This window comes from Orycteropus afer, unplaced genomic scaffold (genome assembly GCF_000298275.1).
Source record: "Orycteropus afer afer isolate SDZICR_OR568_19922 unplaced genomic scaffold, OryAfe1.0 scaffold00118, whole genome shotgun sequence".
Classification (NCBI taxonomy): Eukaryota; Metazoa; Chordata; class Mammalia; order Tubulidentata; family Orycteropodidae; genus Orycteropus; species Orycteropus afer.
The window spans coordinates 5,879,671-5,891,833 of record NW_006921705.1 but is presented as its reverse complement, the minus strand read 5'-3'; the positions used below and the strand labels follow the sequence as shown (position 1 = coordinate 5,891,833).

General features: G+C 40.5%; 1 protein-coding gene across 1 annotated transcript in view; it reads left to right on the top strand.

Moving 5' to 3' along the window:
- SGMS1 (sphingomyelin synthase 1) overlaps positions 1-12,163 on the top strand; it is a 57,570-nt gene that overhangs the window by 28,357 nt on the left and 17,050 nt on the right. The gene's annotated exons all lie outside the window — the stretch shown is intronic.

Genomic DNA, 12,163 nt, shown 5'->3' with positions numbered 1-12,163 from the left:
TGGTGAGGCCGCTCCACCCTTCTTAGAAATCCAGGCCCTGCCAATGCCTTGCAGCTGAGGAAATACGTGGTCTAGTTAGTGTGTTGGAAGCAGTTAAGTTTTGTGAAGGGGTGTAGCTCTTTGCTTTCCTGCCAAACTTTTAAAATGCCACTTGCTCCCTTGACACTGATCCAAAAGCTTTTATATGCTTTTCCCTCTTGTAAATGGAGAGCTCAGTTACAAATGATTTTTTCCCCTTTCTTTTAATTCCTGCAGAGTAATCCGTAACAGCAGAGCAGAGAAGCTGTACCTGTCCCCTCGCATTCCTCTCTTTCCCTCCACCAAAAAAATAAGTATATAAACAACTAAGATCACAATTCTCTGGGGGCATAGATCTCCTTAAGGATCTTTCTAGTAGCTTAGAAACTTTTCTTATAAATAAACTTTATTCCTCTCTTATTGCCCCTACCTCCCCATTAGATTTACATAACACTCCTTTGTTGGCTTTGTTAACTGTCGTTAGCTTCTGTCACGTTGACCTCTGACTCATGGTGCAAACCGCCCCCCATCCCGTCCCGTCCCGTCCAATGGGATTGGACCATTGTGAGAGAGCTCCTCATGTGTGCTTATAAAGGTAGTAATTTCTTATTTGACTTTTGCTGCAAACTGTTTCCTTAACTCTGGAGAAACCATCATGAGAAATGAATGTTTCTAATGCTCCACTCCTCTCTGTCTTGCTTGCCCTTTAGCCCTACAGAGAAGCCAGTCTCACATCTTTATTCTCTACAGAAAGCTCTCAAGGATAATATTCTGTGAGCCTGCTGCTCCTGGCTTAAGAGAAACATACTGTTACCATTGAGGGTCTAATGATGTGATTCCCTTGCTAGTAGACTGGCTAAACAAGCACCTGCCCACTGCATGGCAATTCAGTCCTCTAAAAGAAAGAACTGTTCTTCACGCTTTCAGTAGTAGGCTGATGATTAAGGACATTTGACAAGGTCTTTATATTACATTAAGGAGCTCTAGTGGCCACTCCTCAGAAGGAAGGTTGGGCAATCTACTTCTGTAGTGATATTGCCTTGGAAACCCAAGAGAGGGGTCACTATGAGTTGGATCCAACTAGATGGCAGTGAGTTTGGGTTATTTTTGGTTTAGTGGTGTAGTAGGAGCTCTGGCGGCATAGTGCCTAAGGTATTTGACTGCTAACCAGAAGGCTGGCAGTTCATACCCACAAGCCACTCCTCAGAAGGCAGGTTGAGCAATCTACTTCTGTAGTGATGCCACCTTGGAAACCCAAGGAGGGGTCGCTAAGAGTTGGATCCGACAGCATTGAGTTTGGTTTGGTTGGTTTAGTGGTAGTGCCTAAGGCATTTGATTACTAACCAGAAGGTTGGTGGTTCAGACCCACCAGCCCTCCATGGAAGGAAGACTGAGCAATCTATTTCTGTAAAGATTTACTGCCTCGGAAACCCAAAGGGGGTTGTTGCTATGAGTTAATTCTACCTGATGACAGTCAGTTTTTTTTTTTTTTTTTAAACATATGTTTGGTTATTCTGTCTCTTATGTCTCCAAATCTAGAGCAGTCCTTTCTCCTCCCCACCTCCCACCCACTCTAGTCATTTATTGTAGTGATGAGTTCAGTTGTTCTGTAGAATATGCACATTCTGGATTTGTCTGTTTGCCTCTTTGTGGTGTCAGTTACCTTGTTTCTCTCTACTCCATATTTCCTCTAAATAGGAAATTGTCACTGAATACTAGATTAGATTTAGTTGCAGCTTTTTGGTGAGAATACTTCACAGATGGAACAGAAAAAGTTTTGATGCTAGAAAGAAGAGTCATAAAAGGTCTTGAAGGCTTGTTGCTACCCTTGAGTGGCACATCAAGCTGAAGAATTCAGTGGTCAGTCAAGGGCCGGAGAGCAGCGCTGGGGAGCACGGTCGGAAGGGAGAGAAGGGTGACACTGGAGAGAAGCCCTGGAAGCCAGCTTTGCTTCCTCAGAGTCATACCCAGGGCTCAGTTAATCATAATTCTCAGCTCAGAATTGAAAAGAACTTTATTAAAAGTCACTAAGTTTACTATTCTGTTTGATGTCTGAACATCACCATCAAGTCTTCATCAACTGCTCTCTGATCCATTGTACCCCTGTAAAAACATGAACCTACCTAATAGTAGGTGAGAGCTCTGGTAGCGTAGTGCCTAAGGCACTTGACTGCTAACCAGAAGGCTGGCAGTTCAAACCCACCAGCCACTCCTCAGAAGGAAGGTTGGGCAATCTACTTCCATAGTGTTAGGCCTCGGAGACCCAAGGAGGGGTTGCTACGAGTTGGGTCCGACTCGATGGCACATAACACCACCACCACCACCTAATAGTAGAAATAACATTCAGGTTCAAGTTGTGATGGTCTTGTGCAAACACCGACAAGGATTGTGGTAGTTGCATAAAGCGGATGATTCAATTTGTCAGAGCGTCAGTTTCTGTATTGGCAAAACAAGGCTAATGCTGGTTTTTGTACCTGTCTCAAGAAGTGGTCAGAGGGATAGGAGGCAATATGTAGGGAGTCTGTCAAAGCATTGTGCTGTACAGAAATAAGAAGAGGACTTGGTGCCAGTGTCGTACTTCAACTCCAGACTGTCATTCATCCAATGAGTCTTTTTGTCTATTTATTTAACAAACAGATTCAGCACCTACTGTATATTCAGTATAGGAGCTATGGTGGCACAGTGGTTACAGTGCTTGGCTGCTAACCACAAGGTCATTGGTTTAAATTCACCAGGGGCTCTGTGGGAAAACAGTGTGACAGTCTGCTTCTGGAAAGGTTTATGCCTTGGAAACCCTATAGGGCAGTTCTACTCCGTCCTGTAGGGTCCCTGAGTCAGAATTGACCCAACGGCAATGGGTCTGTTTCTTAGTTTTGTTGTTTGTTTTTGGTGTATTAATTGCTAAGAGTACAAGTGGACAAGGTAGACATAATCCCTGCCTTTGTGGAAACCACCTTAAAATCATCTATCTAAACTTCTATCTAATGTAATTAATATGTAAAATACTGCATTAGGGCCGCAAACTAAGCCAATAGCCCTAGAAATGGAAAGGAGGTGACAGATTTGAGTAATATGTAAAGAGGCCAAATCAGTACGATTTGGTAGTAGATTTAATGCAGGGAATGAGGAGAGAAGGGAAGGATTTCAAAGGCAACTAAGTTTTACCACTGAGATAATTCTAAGCAGGGAGGAAAAGGGAGTTAATGCCTTTGAATTAAACACAAGAGTTTGAGGTCCCTGTGCAGTCTCTAAATATTTGTGATTTCTGACATTATGGGTGGTGGTGAAAGCCATGGATATGGATGAGAAGGCCCAGAGACAGGACCCATAAAGTATAATTCTTGTAAATTGATGTTCCCTGATTTCAAATGCCATTTAAGGCTATTGCCTATCAATTGGATACTCTTACGCTTGCTTACAACCATTCCGAAACTTCAACCAAGAGAATTAAGCTTTAGAAGTCACTTTCTGTTTTAACACAGTCCTGTGAACTTGAACTTGGTTCTGCCATCATATTAATCCCATAATCAGTATACTTAATATTTCCCTTAATGCCAATATTGAAAATGCTTGGATTCTAAGAAAAACAAGTATGCAATAGCCGTTATGAAAATTGGTCCTGTTCAGTCATATGATGGCAGTGCACCCTTCACTTCACAATATGTACAGTTTGGAGAAATAGTTGTCCTGTGACATGGTTAGGTTAGGAAGAGAGGTAGGCCTCCTACCAACAATAGTGAGCCACTGAAAACATGGAGAGGGAAATAGGTGTGTTCTGTTCCTAGATAAGGAATTTCTGGGGAAGCAGGTGTCCTGTATCCCTGTGCATACACGTGAGGCTGCCAAGTGTTTGGAACCTTGATTTAAAAAAAAAAAATTTCCACTGCCTTTGAGTTGATTCGGACTCATAGCAACCATGTAGGACAAAGCAGACATCCCCATGGGGTTTCCAAGGCTACAAACCTTTACAGAAGCAGACTCTCTCATCTTTCTCCTTAAGTGCAGCTGATGGGTTCAAACCACCACCCTTTTGGTTAGTATCCGCATCCTTTAACTACTGTGCCACCAGCGCTCCTGGGTATCTTAATTAGCCCCGGTTAATTCGACTCAGTCATAGAGGGTCACTGTGAGTCAGAATGGACTCAGTGGCACACGACAATATCATTATTGCAGCTTTTCCCTAAGGAATCCCTGTTTAATCCAGAAAGCAACCTATTGTCATCTTGTTATAACTGCTTATCATTCCATTTAAGGAGAGGAGGAAAAAAAAAAAAAGAAAAGAAAAGAAACATTTGAGAGTTCTTTGATGTGCTACATCCTGGAGGAAAGTTTTTGTTTGTTTTAGCAAACCTCTAAAATAAAATACCCACCCCTAGATCCACAGATGGCTTAACACTAATGAAACAGAGAAATAACTTACACTGTTTTAAGCTCTTATTTTAAAAATCGGGTAAGTTAATTTAGTAGTGGCTAAGCATTAAAGTGAGATGCATGTTTAGTTCTGTTCTATGGTCCCCATGATTGCTTAGATCTGAAAAATGTAAAACAAAGATTGTGATATAGCATGGGTGCTTAGCCAGCTGATGCATTAATCCAGCGTGGTGTTTTTCAAAAAAATATTTTCTTAAATTTGAAAGATGTATTTTTTGATCTTCCCTTCAACACAAGTGAGCACAGCCCACTGTTGGACAAGGGTTTCAGTTGGGTAGTATTTGCAACTGATTGCTCAGTAGAACATGAAAATACAAACACCACAGCTGAAGGGCCCTCATAGACTCCTCGACTGTTGTCAGCTTTTCTGCAGTGCATGGAGTAGAAAGATCAAAGCACCTCCTTTAACTCACTGCCGAACTGTGATGTAGCTACCCATAATTGACTGAAGAGTTCCTTTTCTGGCACACTTGCAGTCCTACAAGGCAAGACTTGTTGCTCTTTAGGATTTTGTAATGTTCTTTTGTTCTTTCTTTCTTGTCAGGTAGCAGCTAGAGTGTTCCTAGCTGCCCTCCATGCTGAAAGATTTTGATATTCTGATTAGCTCTTTCTAATCTTACCAGTATTTCAGAGTTGGGATTGTGTTCATTACCAAAATAACTTCACATCACCCTTTGAATTGTGTGGAACTTACATGGTCGGTGCTTGATTTTACCTACTTTTGTGCTTTTCTCCCAGTTCCTTGTCGCTCTGCTTTCCTTTTTGTTTATTCTTGTTTTTTTCCCCCCCCGATTTCTTGCATATAATTTTCATTAACCTTTCCCATCCCTGGTGTCTTCTTTACTTCCGCTTTTCTTTCTGTATAGTGCACTCTTTCTTTTTGAGGGCTGAAAAAGGAAAGCAGTATACAAAATCATTTTTCCCTTCTCTTTCTCTTAAAAGAAAGGTGATATTTTTTTTTCCATTGTAGTGAAACTCCACATTCATTATAAATACATGTTAAAAAATACAAAAAGAAGAGATTTTTTAAAATAACTCCTGGCCCTATCTACTGCTAATGTTTTGGTATATTTATTAGTCCATTATTTATGCATATTTTTGTTACATAATTCTAGTCATACTGTCTGTATAGTTATTAGTCCTGTCTCCTCCTCAGAGTTAACATTTGATATACACATTTTTACATGATTTTATAAACCCTAAATTTTGTGGATGGTTTTCTTACTGAAAAGAAGACTCCCGATTAAGATGAGAATTTCTGTTAATAAGCAAGCAAGCTGTTTATTTTCTGAACAAGCATTTTCAGAGAACCTACCCTGCATAATGGTAAATTTTGAGGATGGGATATGTGTAAGACAAGTCCCCTGTCTCTCATAAGTGATCAACCAGAAGCCATGACAGACATGTAACCCAGTGGATTATTCTCCATTGTGTTCAGTCTTTCCTGTGATAGATGCACAGCACAGTTGCCATGGAAGCATAGAAGACAGTGGCAAATGTTGCTAGAAGTGTCGGCTGCACTAAGGAGGTGTCATCTGAGCCAAGTTTCAAAAGGATGAGTAGGAGTTTGCCAAGTAGAAATGGAGAGGGGAAGACTGTGCTAGATGGAGAAAACAGGAAGGGTGTGAAAGAGAGTCTGGAGGACGTGCCAGGGCATGTGATGCTAGGGCCAAGTGGTAGGGATAACGCCAGGGGGACAGGTTGCAGTCAGATTTTAACCTTTCTAGGGAGTTTGGACTTTGTCTGTGGGCTCTAGGAAGCCAGAAGAGATTTTAACAGGGGACATAATGTAATCAATCACATCACTCTTTGAGATCTCTCTCCAGTGAGAGAGAAGTGCCCGTGTTACGTGCCAGATTCTTTGCCAGACGTGTCGTTTGCATTTAATCCTCACAACAGTGACTGAGTGGAAACTGGCTGGTTTGGAGATTAGTGACTTGCCTAATTTCTCACAAGTAGTGAATGGCAAAGGTAGGAAATTGGCCAGATCTCTCTTTTCTGAGGTGCTTCTCACTAGGGAGACAGAAGATGGATGCCTTGCATGGTCACCTGAGTTAGAGAGGAAGATAGCCTAACAGAGTTGAGAGGGCCTTGTTTGAGAGACATGGGGTGAAGGGGAGGTGACAGAGATGTTCTCAGTACCAAGAAGAGATCACCAGGATCAGAAGACATTCACTGAGACATTCCAGAGATGTTAGCGGTGACATTATATAACTTTACATGACACACTTAACTTGCCATCAGACATATCTGTTGTGCCAGACTACAGGCAGATGGATAATGGGACTTTCATCTCAAGGAAGGGTTCCAGAGCTGTCTAGGTACCACAGGCCGTGGGAGTCGATCCAAAAGACATAGTTTCCTGCCTAAGGGACTTTCACTAATCACAATTTGAGCATTATAATGAAGAATTGAAGAATGACAGTAACATTAATGAAAACTATGTTAAAAATCAGTGCTATCTTTAGAGAAGAATGTCAACTAATAACATATAAAAGAAATATTAAAACTAGAAAATTATCATTTGTAATGATCATCATAATAACTCAGGCAGGAGTTAATCAGTGAATGCTAAAACCACTTTGTGAAAGTTTATTGGGGATCAGAATCTTTACATAATTTCAGAGTATCAGTCTACAGGTAGTTAATTATAAAGAAGAAAATGTAACTATTCTGTGGAGAAATCTGACAGATGTCCTTGTAACCAAGTGATCAAACCAGTAATGGGGCTGACATGTCAGGTGCTTCTTTATATAAGACACTAAGAAGAACTCTACGCCATCTCTGTCATAAACAAAACAAAACGAAAAACCAAACTCACTTGCCATCAAGTCTGTCCCAACTCATAGCAACCCCTCCTTGGGTTTCTGAGACGGTATCTCTATGAAAGTAGATTGCCCAACCTTCCTTCCAAGGAGTGGCTGGTGGTTTGAACTGCCAGCCTTCTGGTTAGCAGTCAAGTGCCTTAGGCATTATGCCACCAGAGCTCCCATCTATATTCCTACCAAAAATGTTTAGGGAAACAATCAAGTTAAACAAAATTGAGGGACTTTCTGTAAGAAACTAGACTGGACTCTTCAAAAATGTCAGTGTTATGAAAGAAAAAGACTGAGGAACTATAAGAGACTAAAGAAAAGGAAAATTAAAGACACTCAAACGTAAAGTATTTTCTCTGATTTGATCCTAGATTGGGGGACTAAAGCTATAAAGGACATTGTGAGGACTGTTAGATAATTTGAAATCTGAACTGTAGATAAAATTATAGCATTGCTGTTGTGTTTCATAAGTATGAAAATGGTATCCTGGATTGGAGAGGGAGGAAACTGTCCTTTTCCTTGCATTTAAGAGTGAAATGTTATCATCTGTTCTGTTTATTCTCAAATAGTTCAGAATGAAAGCGAGAGAAAGGAAAAGCAAATGTTACTAAATTGAAGAGTCTCGGGGAAAGGAGCTTTGCTGTTTGGGGTGTTCATTATACTACTCTTTAGATTTTTAATTTGTCAAAATAAAAATTATACTGTTCTTTAGATTTAGAAGGAACTGTGGTGGCGTAGTGCCTGAGGCATTTGACTGCTAACCTGAAGACTGGCGGTTCAAACCCACTAGCCGCTCCTCAGAAGGAAGGTTGGGCAATCTACTTCTGTAGTGATGCTGCCTCGGAAACTCAAGGAGGGGTCACTATGATTTGAATCCAACTCAAAGGCAGTGGGTGTGGTTGTTTTGTTTTGTTTTGTTTTTTAGATTTAGAATTTTTCAAGTGTCACTTCATGACCAAGTAGGCTAGAGGACCCCCTAACACTGAAAACAAATGTAATTTTGTTGAAAAGAAATATTGACTAATTGAAATACTAGATTTCTTGAATGTAGCATATAAGAAAATGAGTAAATGGAAACCCATAGTTTCTTACAGAAAGTCTCTCTATTTTGTTTAACTTGATGGCTTCCCTAAACGTTTTTGGTAGGGATATGACAGAGATGGTGTAGAGTTCTTCTCAGTATCCTATATAAAGAAGCCCCTAGCATGTTAGCCTCGTCACTGGTTTGGTCACTGGCTATAAAGACATCTGTCAGATTTCTCCACTGGATAGTTTTATTTTCTTCATTCTTACTTCTTTCTAACTGACCTTGTTTTAAGATTTTATGAAGGCTTCGATAAGTCTCCATACCAGAGACCATGGGGAAAAAATTTTTTCTAGGAGGTTGAGGTTTAGTGTTTATTGTTGATAATTACTTAGAGACATTCTTCCCTGAAAAGCAGCCTACCTAGTATAGGGATTAGGAGCCCTGGTAGTGCATTATTTAAGTGCTCGGCTGATCACCAAAAGATTGATGGTTCAAACCCATTAGCTGCTCTGTGGGAGAAAGATATGGCAATTGGCCCCCTAAAGATTACAGCTTTGGAAACCCTGTGGGGAAGTTGTACTCTGGTCTATATGGTCACTATGAGTCAGAATTGACTAGATGGTCGTGGGTGTAGCATAGGAATTAATGGTTACATTGGAGAATGGACAGGTGCAGAGGACAGAATCCTTCAGAGCTTAGTGAAAGGAAAAGTCTTTTAAAAAGAAGCTATATATATATGTATTCTAAGAGGATGTGCATAGTGAAATCTCTCTTATTTCAGATCAGTTGAGACATAGGTATAAGATTTGTGGATGAAACCAAATCTTTCCAAGAGTAGAGCAGTTACCTTCAGCAAGGTCACTTGAGAACTGTAAATGATTACAGGTGAGCTTCCTTGAGGGCTGTGCATTTAAAAGAATCGTCCCAGTTTGACTTATTGACTACCAAAAATTGAGTTTTCACTTAGAAACACCCTAAAGATTGACTTAACTCAGTAATAGTAATGCAACTTAAAATTGTATAGCATTTTATATGTTAGGAATCACACTCTTAAAACATTTCACTTTGGTGGGTGGGGATTGAGGATGAAGAAGTGTTAATCTTCCTATTTACAGATGAGAGAATTGAGGCTAAAATGGGTGGAATTCTTGTTCATGGCTACCTAGATGGTTAAGCAACACCATTGGGATTGGATTTATACTTATTTGTTGCTCCTATGAACATGAACTTGGAGACCTTTGGCACATACTCCAACATAGCACAATATAAAGCAAGTAAAGTAAAATTCAGAACACCTTTTTTTGAGAAGGCAGAAAATGTACAATTTATTTATGAAAGATTTCTGTGAAAATAGCTTTTATACAGATGGGTAACTTTGATTTAAACGGAAAATAAACTTCTGAAAAGATAGATTGTTAGTTAAGCTTTAGGTCTGGCAATCTGCTCCCTAGATGTTAGAACTTAGACAACTCTGGACCAGTGCTGCTCTATCATACGGAGTCACTGTGAGTTGAAAATCAACTCGGTGCCCAATGACAGTAAATAATAAATAATTACTGCTTTAGCCATTCAACCATGTATTTAAATAATGAGTACAAAATTGATTAAATTTTATTAGAACAAGAACAAAAGTAAACCTGGAGACTTTTGTCCAGCCTTTTGACATATAGGTAGTTGTTTGCAACAATAGCAGACTCTTTACAGTGGCTTGAAGGCAAGATTATTTGAGTAAGAGGTAGGACTGTCAGGTTCTGAACCCATCTGAGTCACAAGTACTGGTCAACAGCCTCTTTGTTTACTTCCTCATCTGTAAAATGGACATAACATCTGCACTAACCACCTTAACAGGATTGTGAGAATACAGTGAGATAATAGGTGGGAAAAGTCTGTTAAAAGACTGGAATCTTTATAAAACAAAAGGAATTCTTTTATTGTGCAACACTACTCTGCCACTCCTCTTTTTACTGCCCAGCTAGGTCACAGTAAAAAGATAGGAGAAATTCCAGGGAGTAGTTTCACATATTTACCTCTGGAGTCTAGAGCATTCATCATGCTTACAAACACTTTACCTTCCCAGTAAGGGCTCACAAGGTCATGCTAAAGTTATTTTCCTAATTCACATCAATTCTTAAGTATCTATCATTGGTTAAGAGGGCTAAATGCTAGTTGAAATTCGGGAAGAGTCAGTTTTGCTATTTTTAGCTGTAATTACTTGGGGAGTTGATGCTGAGGGAGACCGCAGTGTGTAGCGTGTGTTTCTCCATTGCAGGCTGCCCAGGATACGGCTTCATGAGCATTCTGCCGATCTCCCTTCTGCTGCCTGCTGTTGGAGTCCGTTAGCAGGTCGAATCTTTGGTCTGGGTGCTTAGGAGCCATTCCCATTGCTTTCATTTCATTTCATGGGTGATAGTGAATTTTCTATCTGTTTTAGCAGAAGCTTGTTTTTCAGAAACAAAACAAAAATTATTTGTTCTGGTGGTAGTATGTAGGTTAGATGACTGAATATTTTGAGAGATGCCTAGCTGTTCATACTGGAATAGGATGTGATAGCATGGTATTACCTCTGTAAGGTACCTTGGCTGCTCAAGAAAGAAGTACTTTATATGTATCTGGTTTCTTGTTTATCCAAGCTTGTGAGGGGCTGGCAGTACATAACGTAGTTTTGGAAATAGTACTATACAAACGAGCCCTGTTGGTGCAGTGGTTAAGTGCTTGGCTGCTGACCAAAAGATTGGTGGTTCAAACCACCAACAGCAGTCTGCTCCCATAAAAATGTACAGCTTCAGAAACCCTGAGGAACAGTTCTACTCTGTCATGTAGGGTCACTACTTGAGTCGGAATCAACTTCACTACACACAACAGTTCCATGTTCTTGCCATCCCTCCAGCAGGAGGCTGAAACACAGTGAAGGGCCCTGCCCTTCAGAATGCAATGAAGAGAAACCACCAGTGCTGTAGGTCGTCTGAGAACTGAATGATAGAGAAGAGCTATAATGGGAGTATTTTATGATTGACATTGGAAGAATACTTGGGAAAACCTGTTTTTTAATAACCAGAGGCTCACTAGTTATAAATGTACTGAGTGGTCAGTCTCCTTCAGAAGCCTTTCTTGCCCTTTTCTGCTCTGGGTTTCTTTCTATGCACTGTTATTGCTTAAGTGGTTTGGCTACTATACTTCATTTCTTGTCCATTTGTGGTAGTTAAGGTTGTTTATCAACTTGGCTGGGCCTGTTTTTGAGTAGCCTGGCAGCTGGAGGACTGGTGATCCACTTCATGGGGCATCTGCTCTGAGCAGCTGAGTAGCTGCCTTAGGGATGTGCTCTGCTTCCAGTATGTAAGAAGCAGCTTTGAGGAAAGTCTTAAACTTTTTGGCACATCTGGATACTGCATTTGGCTGAGTCTTCACCTCAGTGGCCTGCCATGTTGTCTGCCAATCTCGGGACTGTTAGTGGACTTGAATTAGTGGCCAGCCACGTTGCTTGATTATTTGGGGACTGTGCCATTTTACTTGTTGGCCTTGCGTTTATCAGCCACAGCAGCCAGTAGCTGTAAGAGAAGCCTCCAGCTTCAGTGTGTTAGGAGTAAGAGGCAGAGCTGAAGCCCACGGTGTAGGGGCTTTCACTCAGCTTCTAGAGCTGGCACTTGGAACTCAGACTTCTAGTCTCCTAAACAGTACGAGAATAAACCCGTTTGTTAAAGCCATCCAGTTGTGGTATTTTCTGTTAGAGTGACACTAGAGAACCAAAACACCATTCATTAGAAGTTGAGAGACATTGCTTCATTTTTACTCAAAACCAATTTCCAGGAGACCCATAGTTCACATAATAGTATAGATACGAGACTTTCTTTTATTTTTTTTATTTTAACTTGTA